Genomic DNA, 18,578 nt, shown 5'->3' on the forward strand with positions numbered 1-18,578 from the left:
ACGCCTCCGCGCAGCTGCATGTACTTGGTGCATTTATCCACTGCTGCTATCCGCTAATAGCGCTTCTTGCGCCCGACATTTCAAGCCTTTCTGGTTTTTTAAAGCAGAAAACATTAATATCCCATTATCTGAACGCAAACACTCATCTTCCTTCTTTGGCACGGCAGTGTAAGCTGTGATAAAGTTCCCATGTTTCTTGATAGCGGCAAAATTTCAGAATGCGGCGCTCGACTTTTCCTGTTGCTTTAATATCCATGTTTGTCTACATTTGGTGTTTCAGTTACATGCGCTGTTCGCGTCAGTTATTGGTGGGTAACCTGAACAAACAAAGCACATATGTGTGACAATTCCAGGTTTGAGTACTTGCATAGCTAGGTTATATATATATATATAACGAGAAGAAAGGGGGTTAACCGAGGGGCCCCATTTCGAAGATGGTGTATGCAAAACAGTGATGTCTATGAGTGGCGAATTATGAAACGCAAAGGTGAACTTTGCGTATCCAATTCTCTCGTATACAAGGTGGACTTTCATTACGTTGATACCTCGTCGCAAGCACGTGAGCTATTTCGGTTCTATGACATAGATCCAATGACCCTACGCTCACGCAACGCCATTTTCGGCCGTAAGAACGTTCAGCAGGCGAGGTACGTGCCCAGTGGCCCCATACCCGGAGGGTCAATATTGTAGGTGACAAAATCTTCAACAGGAAAGAATAGAAATAAAATGTCAGAGGCCGTGGAATGTAAGTTGTTTTCAAATAACAGGTTTGCGTAAATAGATGAAAGAAGTCATTGATTATAACGACGTTGTGTTTGACATTGCCACATTAACGTTATTACAGTTAAGGCTTCTAAACGTATTCTGTAATAGTGGAACACACTCATTAAGTAGGAGGGACCATGAATAGCCGCACGATCAGCGGTGCATTCTGTATGCTTAAAGTACATATTGCAGCAAAGTTGTTACCTTCCGTTCCGGAAGAAGACAGGCAAATTTGTGTCCGAGTCCGTTAGCAAAGATGTGAGTCGTTCACGGTGGCAGTGCTGGGAAAAAATATACAATTTGTACCTGATTATATCAAGCTGGCTTGGTGTCTATAACACTGCCGCGTTTCAAAGTGAATGTCAATAAGTAATCATCATCATCATTATTTTCGTATCGTGCTACTTGCCTTGCGATATGAGATGCGCGCCGCGTAGCGTCTATACGTGCGTCCTTTGCACTGCAGTTGCATATTACTACACCAGGTGGCACACCTTGTAGAAGTTGCATAGGTAGCGGTACAAGGTAGACAGAGAAGTCTTGAGGAAGGGAAAGAATATTATGAAGACGTATAAATATTGATGTAATGAAAAAGATTATGGCATACCTGAATAATTCAAGCAGGATAGGTGACTGTTTTTCATCATCCCGCTTCAAAGGGAACGCCAATAAATTATCATCATCATCATTGCCATCGTATCGTGCTATTTAATTTGCGCGCCGGGTAGCACCGATGCGTACAAACTTTGCATTGCAGGGTAGGTGACTAGTTGTGACAATACCGTTTCGAAGGGTATGCCACTAAACCATCATCATTATCAGCATCATTGACCGCAACGTATTCCGCGTAAAATGAATATCAGTGTTCACTCCTCGGTACACGTTATGGCGCCTCCTCGCAAGGTACGAATCGCCGTTGAAGAAGCGAATCGTAGAGCTACGCGCGCGGCTGCGAACAGGCAACATCGGGCTCAGCAGACCACTGTGCAGAGAGCAGGACAAGCCGCTGCGCAAGCCGCTGCTCGCCGTCGATGCCGGGCGGCAGTTCAGATCGTTGTCGGGAGAACGACGCGAAGAGACTTCGCCACGAAGCCCGTGTAATACGTGGTGTCGAAAATGGAGCGTCCATTTTGCCGCTCCCCCAGCTTACGCTGTGACTGTGCTGGGTGTGCCGCGCAGACCTGTGACTTCTTTATCAATGTAATAGAAGAACCTGATAGAATATAATAAGAACAGAATAGAATAGAAGGAATAAAAGAACAAAGAATATAATATAATGCGCATTTTCAGATGTGTCCTGTTTAGCGACACGCAGGTGCCTACTGTTTCGGATCACATCATTAGCAGCAAAATTTTCTTTCTTCGCCTGTTCCGTGACGTCAGACGGCGTCTTTCGTTGCAATATTACTTTTGCACCCAATAAAAGCTTACGTGCGCGAAAACGGAAGAGAAATTATGATTTCATTGCAACAGTGGGCTAGTAATTTTAATAGTAGTTTTCATGTTATGTTTTGTTTTGTTTCTGTAAATTATCATACCCAAGCACGAAGCCGCGTCTCCGCGATAGCCGGAATTCGCTGTTAGACGTCGTGCATAAACAAAAGCAATAATAAAGCCGGAAGAACAGAATCCTTACAAAAAGTACAACCCCTTGAGAATATTTTTCTCGCCAAAGATAGGATCACCGATTGTATAAATGGCGTGGCATTACAACTGGCACAGAATCTCCTTAGTATAATGCCACACAATGAAGCAGCAACCCTACTGAAATGTTAAATGGCTGTAGCTAGGGTAGTGCTTCCGTTCTTGGGGCAACCTTTCTGAATCGTATGTATGGTTCCTAGAGGGCATCATGTACTTTTGCATAGCTTGTGCCCCCATCTTTCTCTGCGTTTTTCCAGCTTTTGAGCCATGCAGCAGTTCATTCACAACTGCAGTTGCAGTCACCCTTAGTGCTCCCAAAAATGCTAAGTTCTCCCTATACGCTCTTCCAGCATTGCCGCCTAACTGTTTCTTTTATGCTTGTGCAAACTTTCAGCATTTTCTTCTAAGTACGCTTCCTTATTTTACCTTAGTTCTGATCAAAGCCTGTAATAAACTGAAGCTGCCACCATTTTTATTTTGGTTCAATGGGCCCATTTACCCTTGAGGTTAACGTGAACGAGAAGAGAGGAAAAATAGCTTTTTGTCTGTGATGAACGACACCCAATAATTCAGCTGCAGACTAACAGAGAAGAATAAAGGGAATGATGTGAGACGGCAATGCAGTGAGTTTACCGCAGCATGCATGCTTGTGCGTTTTTTCCTCAGTAGCATTTATTTGGTCTTCTTTTTGTCAACAGGCGCGTAAAAGTTCCCGTTGTGCCCACGAAAACCCCTACACAACATACATGCACGAACCAATACAACACGCTCTGAGATGTACGCATTGCCTTAATGAGAGTATAGGCACACCAACGCGCTCCACTGGCGAAGAAAAGTTTCGCTTCTCTAGCTCTTTTCTGGCACTCAGTTCCTGTGCTGGGTGGTCAGTTGTCCACTACGCTTGCTGAGTCGAGCGTTCCATGCGCTTCTGGTGTTTGCTTTGCCGTATCCAATCACGCTTGGCCGAGTTGTGGTCTACCATACGCTACCATACAGATGATAATCGCCATTCTTCGGCGCAGACTCGATCTCCTGCCCAAAGAGCTCAGGCAACGGAATGAGTGAGAAGCAAAAAGGGCAAAGCTCTCCTCACTCCACACTTGCAGTCGATGCAGCAAAAGTGGGCTAAGGGAAAAAAAAACGCCGTATACGGCACGATGGTGAAGAGCACTACAGCAGAACAAAAAAACTTTGTCGATAAAGAAACTTCCAGGCTCTACTCATGGGATAAACAGAATAGGAGCAACGGCGTGCGCTCATTTTCATTCAGGTCGCATTTAGGGCAAGTTGCGTTGACAACGGATAATGCAAACAAGCGGTGATGGTTAGAAGTAATGATAATGGGGGTATGCTACTCAGCGGCCATATTTTTAACGGAGTGTGGTCTTATAATGATGCCTGGACAAGGAAACCGAAAACGCTACAGTATACACTAGGTTCTCATCCTTTTTTTCTTACTTCATCGCGTGCTTTCAAAAACATTGCTGCGCAACAGAAGAAATAATTTTGTAACGCTGCGCCGCAGTGTTGGCACAGGCGTGTCACGCTGCTTCGCTTTGGTATACGTAGTTGTTGCATTTAATTTATATTTTTTCCCCTTGTAATCACACGGAAGGGCAGCGCTGACCGCCACTCTCTGTGGCCAGCCCTGTTAGTACGCTCATTCTTTGCAATTGCCTTTGTCTCAATGATATATCGGCCTACTTGCGGAACGACGATAATCTCCCGCCACCAATCGGAAGTGCTGGAATCCGATTATATACATTCGCCTCTTATATTCAACTTGCACCAGCCAGAGGGCTCAACGACGCTTTCCTTTATCATCCCGCCAACCTCTGCCTGTAGGGATGCGAAGAAAATGAGACGCCATTGAAACTGACCACAAAACACGCGTCATCGCCCGCTTGTGTGTTAGGCCGTGAGCTTTTCTGAGGCTCGCAAATTTTGGAGCTTCTGACCTTAATAATGAAAAAAAAATATTCTGGTTCCGTTGCTGAACTACCCATAGACCCTGCACATTCTAGTGTCTGCTGCTCCTATAGCTGTGTGCGCTTGTCGAGTTTGTTTCATCACTAACCTGTAAATACCGTAGTAGGGTTTTATCGTGTTCTTTCTCGTTCAGTTTTTCTTCCAGACTTCAGTGCCAACCACCTGCCTTTTCTATACTTCAATTGCTACTCTGGCTTCAACTTCGCCTCGGACTCAATGAACAAATCGCCTGAGAAATTCGACAGATGTACCATCGTAACCACGACAAGGGACCTAAGATAATCTTTGAATGTGTTCCAGGTTATTGCAGCATCAGTGGCCCTGCGACGTACTTTTCCCCTGTGGGACTAGAACGTTTTCACTGTGTGGTTTGCGTTCGTTGTCTTCAGATGAACAGGTGCATCTGCCGCTTGCGCCGTCTGTGGCTAGGCGTGGCATTTATCAAATCTTACCTTCCTTATTGGAATGGCCTGCAAAGTCCGGGAACCTTGTTATCTGGTAGACCAGGCTTCAATACAGTGAAGGACAATACGCCCGAAAACCCGAGAGCAGCGCATCCCATGGTCTTCCATGAAAGCCGGTTCCGGGTTTCGGCACCAGTGTGAAGTCTGAGAACCTTCGTAGGCCGAGAATGCTAATAAGAGCAATGAAATCACTCGTGCAAAAAGAGAGCAAAACGAAGTGCAGCGATCGAGCGCACATGGCGCGGGAGTTTGTCTTCTTCCTCGAATAAGTGGCATCGAAAGACGCGCTGCTGTCTGCTCTTCGGGGGTATTGTCCTTCACTGTACTTGAAGGCTGATCAGCCGCACCACGAGGTTCTCCGAATTTGCCTGGCCAACAGCTCAACGTGCGACACATATAGCTATTAAAGGCGCTCACACGTTATCTGTGTGTGCCTGTGCTATATGCCGAGATGCAAGTGATGTGCCGAATGATGGAACAATTGGACAATCGTCCAATATCAGTACTCAAAGCTCTAGGCCAGTTCTGCCGAAGAACACCTGCACAGAAGGTCTTACTCGCGTCTTCGGGGCTCTACGGGGCTTCACGATAGACTTTAAGAAATCCTCCCTCTACCGCTCCATAGCGAACGCGGTTTGTTTGTGATCGTCTTTCTTTCACTTTGTATCCAACTACTCATTTTTTAGTGCAGAGTAGTCAACCGGAACTACTTCTGGTTAACCTCCCTGCATTCTTCTGTACTGTACGGAATGTTTCTGATTTGTGCATTAGCATTTCATTTTTTCCCTATTTCGTTTCGCCACTGCAGTCAGTCCTGGCCGTTGCAATTTTCCATAATGTGTGTTCGAGAGAGAGAGAGGCTCATGGCAGGCCCACTGCCTCTTCCACGAGTTTCGATCTGTCGGAGATGGGCCTTTCAAACTTCAAGTTTTTCTTAAACAGCACGCTTTATATGGCGTTCCAAAGTGAGCCACTTCGTCCTTCGCACATACATTCACCACCGAAAACGCCAAAACAAGGTTTTATCAAAGGGGCAAGTGCGTAAGTCAAGGCCAAGGAAGGAATAAACAACAAATGGGAAATATTTAGAAGAAAGCCCAGGAAATGAGAGAGCATTCTGTAAGCAAGGAACAAATTCAGCCTTTTGCAACGGTGCACTTCAATTTTCCTGCTACTGCTCCAGCCACCATGCATACAAAATCAGTTTTTCTGTTTTTTTCCCTTGCTTCCCTCACAAAGTTTCTCATTTCTTCGCTCACATAAATTTCACTCTGCGTCTTGTTATTAGTCGCTGCCTTCTTTTCGGAATGCGGAATATTGAAAACTTGGCCATGCATGAGCCGTTTTGTATTTGCAGCGCATGCCCCCTGGAAGACGCAGATTCAACCGTCCACGACGACAAACGTGAACATCATTCAGGCAGAAATGAAAAGTATGCTCGCAGTAGACGAAATTAAATTTTCGCTTTAATTTGGGTCGCCCGAAAGACACAGAGAGGTAGGAGCATCGACGACGATAGGGGTACACTTAGCAATGCCATGTCGTTTCGTCGTCATTAGTTATAAATTTTCCTTTGCGTTTTCTAGTGAAGCATCAGCATGATCAAAAAGCAGTTTCTCTTTTCTTTCCTATTCGCACGTCTCTTCAGCCGGGGGCATATATACGCAAGTAAATTGTTTGTGCTAGCCGCATTTTCTGCCTGATGTGTTGCGCCTTCTATAGCGTATTTTGTAAACGCTGCTCTGCGTTTAAGCACAAAGAAACAACGTTGAGAAAGCAAATGTTTATACATAGATTTGTTGTCACCTTTCAAGTTTCATCTGTCTACGTAACATGTGATGTTTATGTTCAAGGACAATCTCTTTTTCTCTTGCTGCCGACATACTCAAGGCCGCATTTTGAGACGGAATTGTTCTTTACCCAGCAGACGCAAATTGTGAACTTCATAACAACAATGACCGCGTATTTTTTTTTTTCATGTTTCTAGCTTAAGCCTACCGATGTGGCGCTGACATACCCATGCTCAAGCTCCCAGCTCCTTGGGTCGTGCGTCTGAATGTTGTTATTAGTTTTTAGACGAGAGCGTGCTTCTGGATGTTCCGTGGCGAGTTGTAGCAGATCCTGCGAGGCTCCTGAACAGTTTGTATTGGAGTGCTGTGCTGATCTTACACAACTTTGTACCTGCTGAGCGAGTTTCACCATATCGATCTACGGAGTGCAAAGCTTGATGAATACTTAAATTTCTGCGGCTCTACTTCTCGACGCAACCAGGCTATTCATTGATTTTCCCTGTAAACCTCAGTTGAGTTGGTGTTCCCGAGCCTGCAAAGTTATTTCGAAAAATGATTACACCCAGATCGGGCCACATCTTTCACAATGTTTTATTTATGTTCTTGCCAAACTGAGTTCCGGCGACCTGCCTTGGTTTATTAATTTATTTTCCGCTTCCTGTGGCGTGCTGTATACTTTGCCCTGATTCTGCTTTAGTCCATTTGAAGTAGCATTATGACGTTTATTTCTTTTCCTTTGTTCCATTTTCATCTCACTCTCCTTCCTTAAGAACCAAAACGTACTGTGAACCTTCCGCTGGCAGTTGCCTGCCCGCTCCTTTTCTGCTTTTCTTTCAGTCTCTTCTTACGTCTCTGTTTTAAACGCTAGAATGATTTTAATTGGAACGTAAGCTGCCGCAGGGATTAACCATTCATGGCAGCTATAAAGCGAATGCGTGTGCCGCTGAGCCACCAGTCACTTGCTTGGTCAATTTGTTAACACATACTAAAGCACAATCGCAAGCGTTGCCCTCGGAAAGTGTTTGTGATGGAAACAACTTTGTGGTTTTGTTGGGCCCAGGATCCTTTTAATAAAGACACAGCAGACGGGAGCTTTTTGCATGCAACACAGACTTTATAGAGACACACTAACACGATACAGACGATTTACAGACACCCGGACTAGAATTCGCAAGTAGTTTGTCCTTCTACATAAGGATGTGCCTAACACTCATGCATCACGACTCATTGGTGTGCGTCGTCGTTGCGGTTACCATGACGATTGTCGTTGCGTAGTGAGTCGCTACATCGTCTAACACTTAAAGACAGCTGGTGGGTTGCTTGCGACGGCCAAGTCTTACGCCATCATCATCACGCCGCACCTTGTCGTGACGTGGAAGCAGGGGAACAGCAGACCGGCAGAACACCACCCCACTGCTGTAGCTGGCCCGTAACGCCTGGCCTATGATGCCTCGGCCCCTAGTACGTCGGGCTCGGTCGGCAGACAGGTAGATCAGGCGCCTCGGTGCCCAGCAGGAAGCACTGCACCAGGCCGCTATTACAGCAGGCCACTGCTGCACAGGAGACTCAGCCACGAGCGGGATCTCCGGCCAAGTCCGCATGGTAGCAGGACACCTGGTCGCCAGTCATCGAGCCTTGAACCGCCCAGCTGCCGTTCGAGACTTCCGCTCGCTCTCACATTCTGCGCGCTCTGCACGCCGCTTCCTTGTTCGTGGCAAGTGGTCTTCTTTCGCAATCGCCATCAATAATTCTCTTCTTGTTGTTGCCTCAACACAATAATCATTCCAAGCTGGTCTTGTCACAGCCACACGCCACTATCTACATCATCAGAGTGTTCTTAGTAGCTACTATACCAGTGGTGCACCAGTTTCTAATAGAGCGCAAAATAAATTTCATATGATCTGAAGTAATATTATTATTACGCAATTAAAGTTACTCACATCATATTTTCTGAGTGAGCTTGGCAGCACGTTTATTGCACATTCCAACAGTGTGCTACATTCTCAAACCAGTGTCATATTCGGTGATTTCGGCTGTAGCAATCAAAAAAAGAAAGGAAGACTGGAGGCAGCTGCATGTCTGGGACGAAAGGTGAAGTGAGAAAGGTTTGTGAAAATCTGGGTGGGAAGGTCGCCGAAGAGAAGTAAATATTTGTCCGTGGTTTTTGTCTGCGATTGCTAGCAGAATTATTGTAACGGAAGCATTTAATAGTGCGTAGAAAACCTATCGATCCAATTGAATGATTTCTATAGGCATGGCAACGAAATAGTTCATTGAAGTCGGCTTCCAACTAGATGTTAGACATACCGAACGGTGACGGGACCTAATAGCAAAGTACATGAAGCGCCATCGCAGCACGATTCCTCAACAGTGTAATAGAAATTGTATTAGAAATGTAATAATAATGTATAGTAATAGAAATGTAATAGAAATTGCACTTTTCCTTTTGTTGGCCCGCATCACTGCCCGGAACTTGAGTCAGATAAACCCCTTTGCTATAGCACCCCCTTCCCATGCTCTGCTGACTCCTTGCGCTGCACCATCCAAAGCAATCAGCAAACTTCTCTACCTCAAAAGAATACCTGACGTGCTTCCAGTGGCGACGATTCCGACAATAATCTGCTTGGACAATAAAATCTCCCTCGCTATCTCTCTCGCTACGGTACAGAAAAAGCAGACTAATGGGAAAAAGCAAAATCAAAGTGAACGCACTCTATGCGCCTCTGTGAGAACTCACGACTATACTCACTTGCATTTAGTGAACGCTGTTGGCGCCGACGAAGCAGATCTTCTAACGCCTCCGGCGAACATCGACACGAAAGGAGTGCTGCTTTGTTTTTCACGCCATGGGGCAGTACTTTCGTAGAGGGAGATGGAGAGAAGGCAGGAGGTAATATTGGAAAGAAGGACTTCGGCAATTTAGTTTACACTCCGAATGAGGCAGGTCGACAGAGGCTGAGGGCGAGCGGGCAAGGGTACATAGTACTAACGCTCTGCCAGTCACAGTTAAAGCCGAGCCGGGCATGATCATGAGAACCGGCTCGCTACGTCCCTGGACGCTTTTAATGTGGTTACCCAATGTTAGGTCGGCTTCCTCAAAGGATGCTATCGAGGAGTCACTCTTGCACGAAGCACACTGCGTACGTTAGCTGCTTTTCCGAAGAACAGACTTCAATGGAAAGCGCTTTTCCCAAGAGGCACAGTGGACGTGAGTAATCCTTTGGGGAACACGTTGCATCAGGATCTTTCATCCCACCTCCCGTAACAGCTACGCCTCATAGCCGGAGTGAGTTTGGTAGGAGCTGCAACAAGCACAGACACGGTAGGCAGGTAAGCCAGCCATATGTAACGACGTTTGTGCTTTTTCGTTGAACAACGAGTTTTTTATTTATTTCGTAACCTCCTGGGTACGTGGTGGCGCAAAAGAGCTTTCGGCTATGCGTAGCACCACTATAAAGTTTCTTGAAGCCTTGACGGTTGCTTTTCGAAGTTTGAGATAAGAATGAAAGAGCTTATTTATACTGCTACTCAGTATAATTCTAGTGCAATCGTTTGTCGCGCAACCAAGAGAACCTTTATCCGATTTGGGAATGGGCCACGGTGACCATTTGACATCGTTGCTCTTCCCCGTAAGATTTTGCAGTGCGAGCCGCAGCGGGTTTGGCGTCGAGAGTGTGATGTAGTCACTTGAGCACGTGGGTTTTGGTACCGTCGGCTGATAACAACGGACGCCGGATTTTCCGCTTCATAGGGCATATAATGCTTTCGCATTAAAAATTACAAGGTGGTCCAAAAGCGTGCAATACCTTGACGTCAAGGATAGGAAAAAAATTGATTTTTGCATACATTTACCGTTTCTGAAAGTACCGAGTGTCAGTGCCGTATATTAATGGGAACACAAAGCAAATGACTGAAGCAATACATCTGCTCGAGAACTTACAACATGTAAGGTAGACGACTATGTGCGCATATGGTCGACCCCTAAAATAAAATCTTTCTCACGCTTTTTCAGCACAATCATATTCTCCTGATAGGCAAGATTTTAATCGAAAGGTGTGCCTCATATCATATAAACAAATACGGCAGTGCGAATTGTTCGTGGTATGCTTTGTATATAGAATCCCAAGGTCTCGAGCATGGAAACATTTTTGCTCGATGCTAGACTAGTGCCAGTTAGAGAGGCTGACAAGTGTAGACGACGCTATGTTTTTGGGTGAACACCTTCTGACCGGTTGAATATCGATAGTCGAACTGTCCTTTGCAGAACAGTGAGTAGCAGCCTATGAAAAGCCACAAGCGGCAGCCTTGCTTGGCAGACTTGCATGGTTAGGATGCAGCGACATTCTATTCCAAAGTCAAACTCAAGTCTCTATACTCACTGGTTGAGTCTCTAATGCATGATAATCCTTCTTTACTCATAAGCTATTACCTATAGCAGAAAAAATGCTGTCCAAGTCTCACGATGTTTAGAAGGAGGTTGCGAGAACTTCAATCTCACGAGGGTTCTCGGTAAAATAATGTTCCCAATGATCTTTCTCAATAAAAAACACGTTTATTGGCATTGAGTAACACATTTTTGTAAAGCTTACACTTTCCCTTTTTTTCAACACAATCGCCGCTGAGATCAATGCATTTTTCATGCGGTGTACCACCCTGTTTATGCCTAATTGTAGAACACTCCCGCCGCTCTGTGAAGGTGGCTTAAAACCTCTTCTTTCAGCTCCTGTCCGGTTCTGAAATGCGCGATACCCACGTGTTTCTTCAATTCAGGTAAGATATGGTAGTCACTTGGGGCTATGTCTGGGCTGTAGGGCGGTTGTGTGACAGTATTCCATCCAAATTTGTTGATGAGATCGTTTGGTACAAGGGCGATGTGCGAACAAGAGTTGTCCTGATGGAAACGCACTCCCTTCGTGAGCATGCCTCTCCTCTTGTTTTCGCTTGCGCGCCGAAGGTTCTGCAACGTCTTACAGTAACGGTCTGCATTGATTATTGTAACAGCAGGCAAGAATTCGTACAAAAATAAACCCTTCCTGTCCAAAAATACGCTCGTCATCACTTTGCCATGCAGAAGTGTTTTTATTTTTTAACTTCCGCGGCTTTGGCAACTCTGGATGTTTCCACTAACGGGATTGTGGTTTCGTTTCCGGTGTCTTGTAGTGGACCCGAGCTTCGTTCCCAGCGACAATAGATTCCAAGAATTCTTCGCTGTCGGTTCCGTAGGCCTGAAGAAATTCGCGGGCCATTTTAACGCGTTGCCGTTTGTGGTCTTCTGTGGGCATTTTCGGGAACCACCTTGCAAACTTTCACATACCCTAAATTGTCTGTCAAACTTTTGTCAGTTATCATCTTTGCCAGTGCCTCCGTCGCGTTGTCGGACTAAACGCCGCACGCAACAGCCGCGTCATATCAGGGAGGGGATCTGCGCCGATCCTAACTCTCTTGCATGCGTAATCATGCGAACGACAATTAAAATTTGGAGCCGGATATCTCGGAGCACAGACACGCTAGAAGAATTATTCGAACTGATACTGTGTAGAAACACGACTGCCTCTAACTTTTCTATGCAAACTTACACACTTTCTGCAGTCAACAAAAAGCTAATTATTTAATTTTAGTTCTTGGGCTGCTGCCAGCGATAATTATAATCTCATTCTGTGTCCCCCTGGCCACATAACTTACTTGCACAGGTGATCTTCCCATGCCTCCCAATGCCTATTTTTAAGAAAACCATAAAGCTTAATTTTGAACCCCCTGAATACAGGCTCTACAAGACAAGTAGTAGCCGGGGAAGCGTCAAGGCACCAATATCCCCTAAGCTTCACGTATTAAAAAAGAAGTGAAAGCAGCGCATATGTGTGCAGCCATGCAATCCAGCGAACAGTTTCGTTTCGCCATGTGGTCGCCAGGAAGGCGGATGACACTTTGTCGCCGGTCGGCAGATGGCGCTTGATATCTTGAATGCTCATTGTTAATAGTTTGTTACTTCTTTGAAAATTGGCTGTTCATATCTTCGAATGCACCAATCTTTCAATTTCCAAGTGTAGTGCCTGCATTTTTTTCCTGTTGCACTCGTCTACCACTTAAAGTAGATGAAATTAGTGCGATACTATACTTTACAAAATGACTGCTACAAAGTTAGTTAACTTTGTATTATTTCTAGTCAAAGACAGAATTTATTTTACCGAATTGGTCCGATACGGTGAAGTTAATACATTGTTTTCAATACAGTGAGCGAAATTAGATCTGTTAATCTCTTTAGCTATCCTCAATCGACATTTGTGCGCAGCAGTCATTTTGTAAAGTATAGTATCGCACTAATTTCATCAACTTTAAGAGGTAGACGAGTCTGGTACTTCCGTTGAAATAAGATTTCGGAAGTGAAGGAATATTTTTCTCGTGTTTTTTTTTTCTTCACAGTGTATACTTACGTCTGCCGTGAGGCCCGTAAACTAAGCACCTCAGCTGAATAATGAACGCACTGAGATGCCGTCCCAGTAGAGCAGCTCCTACGTAGGAGCCACCTATGCAACTCACCAAGTATGCGTTGCAGTTATAGTTGCGGAGGGAAATTTGTCGCTTGGTTCCCTCAACTTCAGGGAAGAACAAAGGGGAAATGGCTTCAAAAAAAAAAAATTGGCTCTGGTGCCTGGTTGGACGAAGAGAAGAGCGGGATATTTATGAGACGAGCATGCATGAAAGAAATGTTATGCTGCGCCAGATTACAAGCCAAGTTAAGGAGCCTGTTTTCATGAACTGCAACTGCACGCATCTTACCTTCGCAGCTACGAAAATTACTTTTTTCTCTTTTTCGCTTTTCTTTCCACGACTATAAGGCAATGCATAAGTGTCAGCGCGCTTTGTGCCCCTCATAGGGGAACCAAATGCCGGCGATGACTGCCTAGTTGCTATATTCGGTGATAAGGAAAAAAAGAATGCTGAATGGGTTGCTGCCAAGAAAACGTGATACACCTACGCTACGTACTTCTGCGTATAATAAATTAAGTTTCTTTAAAATCTCTTTGTCCGAGAAAGTGTTCTTCAGTTGCTCAGCAAAACAACCGACACGCACAAACCACAGAAACAGCCCAAAAGGGCCAGTTGCACCAAAAAAGCAGATAATCATAAAACGAATCAGGAGAGGCAGTACTGTCATCTTCTGTGCAGAGTATACTTGTCCGCCAGCCCTGGTGAATGCCAGTACTTAAACGACCTGCCCCGGTGGCACAGTGGCTGAGCTCCGAGATCTACGTCGGAGGTTTTACTGCGACTGCGACGGCCCAATTTCGATGGGGGCAAAATGCAGAAGTGCTCGCGTACTTAGGTTAGGTCCACGTCAAATAACCCCAGGTTCTTGTAGGTTCACGTGACGTCGCAAAACGGCAAAAACTCACGCGTCAAAGTGACATGTACGCGATAAAGATGCATTAATATGCCAAAGAAAACTGAATTTTTTTCTTAGTAGCCGCATATTGCACTGTTTCGAAAGGACTAAAAGATGGCTGCCACCGATCGCTCAGGCACTGGCGACTCGCACCTGCCGGGCAGCATAGGTTTAATTGCGAATAATAAAACTTTTTGCATGGCCGTGTAACATTCTCGAGCATTTTCGGCACGTTTACGACCTCGTTATGCCAAATCTTCTTTGCTGCCGATCTATTTCAGCGTCGTTCTTAAGCTTCCGTAGCATGCCGTCGCGATTTTCAACGAGCCACTGCAAACTAAGTAAGGCAAAGCGGACCAACCGCCGAAGCCGGAACCACCCTCTTAATGCGGTTATCAATTTTCAGTGTAGTGGCTCGGCCCCATAGAATCCCTCTCCACTTGAGCGTGCTCCTTACCTCTTGTCAGCCAATTAGACAAGACAAGCCGTTCATTGTAGCCACTGTTATTCGTTTTTCAAGCAATCAAAAGTGACCTCCGATGAACGAGGAAAGCGTTTGATTGGTCTGGTCAGACAACCCTGCGGGTGAGTGCCCGATCCTTGTGTCGGCAGTTACGCAAATTTGACGTCAGCAGATTCGAATGAAAACATATTGGTAGAGTTTTACGTTATAGGGCCCCAGTGCCAGAACCGAATACACACAAAAAAAATGAAATGAAATGAAAAATTTAAAGAAAAAACGAGCTACTGGTGCAAGAGCAGTTTATACCTACTCCCGAACTCTGCATGACCGTCTGTATATTTGCCTTCAGAATAAAATTTCGCCCAAGAAAAAGCACGTTCGAAAGCATAAGGCTCGCCTACTATTGTTGCAGCAATCATGCGTGTACGGCTGCAGAAAATAACAAGCGTCGGTTCCATACCCGAATGGCACAGTTCTGTCGACAAAACAATGCGCAATCGATCAAGGGGGAAAGAAAGCAGCAGGTTGCGGCATGTGACATCAAAGAGAAATGTCCTCGCTGCGAAATCGAAAGCAGACCTGCGTCGACCTACGCGCAGAATATATTTCCCGCATCTGGCATAACCAACGACGTGCCGCAATACGGCTTCATTTCGGACTTTTGTATGACAGACCCAATCCCACTTTCAGCCCCAACATCTTCGTTTCCAAGCTCTGAACATTTCCCTGGAAAATAAACAAATAAAAGGTATACTTCGATCGCGAAAAGAGTTGCGCCGACAGCACCCGCGAGTAGAGGATGGAAAGAAAAAAAAAATGTGTGAGCAGGATCGCAAGCGTTCTTCTTGGAACAGCGTAACAGCTACAGCAAGAGTGGACAACCACAGTGCCAGAGTTCATGCTAGAGATCAATAAGCATAACAATACCACGAGCAGAAGCGAGGCAGCCACACAACAGTCGAAACAGGAATTTGGTTTTTTTTTCTTGTAGCACTAATAAGAAAGCAAAATAATGCTCATGCAGATGTGTGAACATGAGAGCGGCTAATGAAATAAAACGTATAGTCGACGCCCAGCTATGTTAAAGGGCAGCTAAGGGGCGATAGTGCAGTATGAAGCCGCTTGCATGTTTCAGCTCTTGCGAGAAAAAAGTGGAATAATGGGCTTCCGCTGAATACTGGTGTCCGCTCTGTGGCGCACGCTTTTCAGCTTTTCTTTCTGAGCGTACGCTTGCAGCGTCGGTCGGTCGGTCGGTCGGGTAGTCGCGTACGCAGAGAACGAAACTGCATGATTTTCTACAGTGTCCTAGCATACAATCATGCCCTTTGACCAGATCGCGTTTACATCAGTGTTCACGTGGTTGTGACTTATCATACCCCTAGACTGGTGCCAGCGGTACACCGATGCGGTGCATCGTGGTAAGGATCCATGAGCCGGGCCAGCCTCTCCAAGCGTGCGCACACTAAGGCATCCATTTAGCAGAAACAGCCAAACAACAACGTTGTTCTCTCACTCCGCTCGCAAGATCATGAACAGATCGAAACGAAACAAATGCAACAGCTCGCCGCACAGCAAAAGCGCGAGAAAAAAAAAAGGACGGAAGAAGCCGGGGCCCGTGGCACGTACGTGATGCCACTCTCCGGCTGCGGTCTGGGAGAACGCAGGGAACGAGCTTTGCTTGTGGTGGCTGGACGGGGAAAGTGGCAAGAGCTTTTATGTTGGCCGTGAAGATTGCCTTCTGAATTGATGATTTGCTTCCATCTCTAGATATTAGGAATAATTTTGTGTAGTTCTTGCGGTAGAATGCTCCCTAGAGGGCATATAACGAAAACATGCCATGTAGTCTTGTGGGGACTCTTTAACTGCGGTCAAATGACGAAAAAGAAGGAACTCTAAATACACAGAACGAGAAGAGGAACCGTACAGATTTCTTTTGCAGGTCGTCGAAGAAAAAGCCTGCTTTATCCTAAATATAGACATTAGGCACACCTTAGCCTCTAACCAGGGGGAAAGAAAGGTGGGGGCTTGATAAAGATAGATAGGTGTCTTAATGGCAGCCTACCTGGTAAGTGCGCGAAAAATAATATCTGGGTGACGCTGTCACTGGAGGCCGGGGCCGCCATCGCGTTTACTCCGCCGTGTCAGCACGGGTGGCCCGAACTTAATCGAGTTTCGATGCTCACCGAGTGGGAGAGTGCGGGACGACGCCGTCGCCCATCTCTGCCACCCATCGAGGCCCGTCGAGACCTGTCACCCTTGCCGACGGTGCGCATTGAAATTCAGCGGCGCACGTACTATAGGCACGACGTGCTGTGCCTCCGCGAAAGCTCCTCAGGTGTAAAGGTGCGCCGCAGCGCTTCCTGAATATCTGCGCCATTCGTGCGCGATTTTCACGCTAAACATAACGCTCAGGTAAGCGCTTGAGTGAAGGCTCAACTTGTTTTGAATACATTTAATACGAGCTGGCACTCTTGGCTTCTTATTATATTGAACTGCTTATATCTACGCAGACTTGGTCTCAATCGTTGTGAGGAGCACCGAGGCTATATTACTTTGTGGACAGCATCTTTTGCCTTTTTCACTGATGCTTGGACGGTTAGCACGCGCCACGACGTTTTATTTGTCAGCTTACAGATACTCTGGGGTTCCGTCATACTGCGTACTCTGTGCTGCCGTAAACTTATAGGAGGTCTTTGTTGTTGGGACTGGAACGTCAAGTTCAGACGCATCTTCCGTGAAAGAAAACAAATATGTACAATATCATTGCAGCAGCTCATATCACTCTCCGAATTGAGCACTGGAAGTATCTTGAACTTTGTCGGAAATTTTTGCTCCGGCGCGGTGTAACTACGCATATAAGAAAGGGGAAAAATACAAATGTATTCGGAATCATTATCTCAGTTAATTTATTCCTATTTATGAATAGCAACCTTTCTTTTGACACTCGGACGAGCACACAAATAACACGCACGCAACTCAAAGATACACGAATGTGCATAACTGTACGATGCAAGTGGAAATCACATGCAAAGGTGCTCACTCAAGCTCCAACATAACGAGTCGCTGGCAGATGGTCCGTTGTAAACTCTAGTAGGAATGGACTTCAGAAGTTGGCAAGTGGTGCTTTTGACTTGATCTGTTCGCACCGTTTAGTTGGCAAAAAACGTAAAAAGCTGTGGCTGCAAACCACTGGAAATTATTCGTAAGTTGCAGTCGTGAAACTAGCTACGCAGAGAACTCGAGGCTGGCGCTCACCGTTACCCTTCTTCTGGCCTCTACAAAGTCATCCTTCAAAATGGCCTTAGTACGCAGAGCGAGACTGCCATCCTTATGGTACCCAACCGACCGCGCTACCTGATTGCTACTATGTTATTTTTCATGTTTTTGAAGTAGTAAAGTCAGCGACATTTGATGACAACCCACTTACCCAGTACGAGAGAAAGAGAAGATAGATGAAAAGAGGCGCAATAAATACCTCATACGAAGTTCACTGATCACAGCACACTAATCATGGCCCAGTGTCGGGGTCGAAAAAGCAGTTGGGGCTTCTGCAATGGGATTCTGCAGTGAACATAAGCGTTGTCCGTTGCAGGGATCGGAACTTTGCAGTTCTGTCGTCGCCTTCGTTGATCTCAACCTCAACTTGGAGACTACTGTTTACTGCTCTTAGGGTAGCTGCGCGAATAATTTTCAACGTACCTTCCTCTCTCCCTCTTGCACAAAAGTTCACCTTCTAGTGGTACTTGGGCACCAAGTTTCCAGCAATGTTTGGATAGAGCGATACGAAGACGTTGCTCACTGCCCATCACTGCGATAGTGCATTACAATGCATTTGTTTTTTTGCTGCAACTATACCGCCAGAATGACTGGTTGCACTATCGTACGTCATTATTATCACCAATCATCACCGGTGGCGGCGGCGGCAGGACGAAGGCCTCTTCCAGCGACATCAAAATACCCCTTCAATTTCCTAAACTGCAATCGCCTACTGGTTCCGTGGCGTACGCATTACATGGCCTGCCCAGCTCAATTTCTTTCTCTTAATGCCAACTCGAATATCGATAATCCCCATTTACTCT

At 45.8% G+C, this 18,578-nt stretch overlaps 1 protein-coding gene across 8 annotated transcripts in view; it reads left to right on the forward strand.

Moving 5' to 3' along the window:
* LOC135905513 (cell adhesion molecule Dscam1-like) overlaps nt 1-18,578 on the forward strand; it is a 910,071-nt gene that overhangs the window by 146,512 nt on the left and 744,981 nt on the right. The window lies entirely within an intron of this gene.

Source organism: Dermacentor albipictus, chromosome 3, assembly GCF_038994185.2.
Source record: "Dermacentor albipictus isolate Rhodes 1998 colony chromosome 3, USDA_Dalb.pri_finalv2, whole genome shotgun sequence".
Taxonomy (NCBI): domain Eukaryota; kingdom Metazoa; phylum Arthropoda; class Arachnida; order Ixodida; family Ixodidae; genus Dermacentor; species Dermacentor albipictus.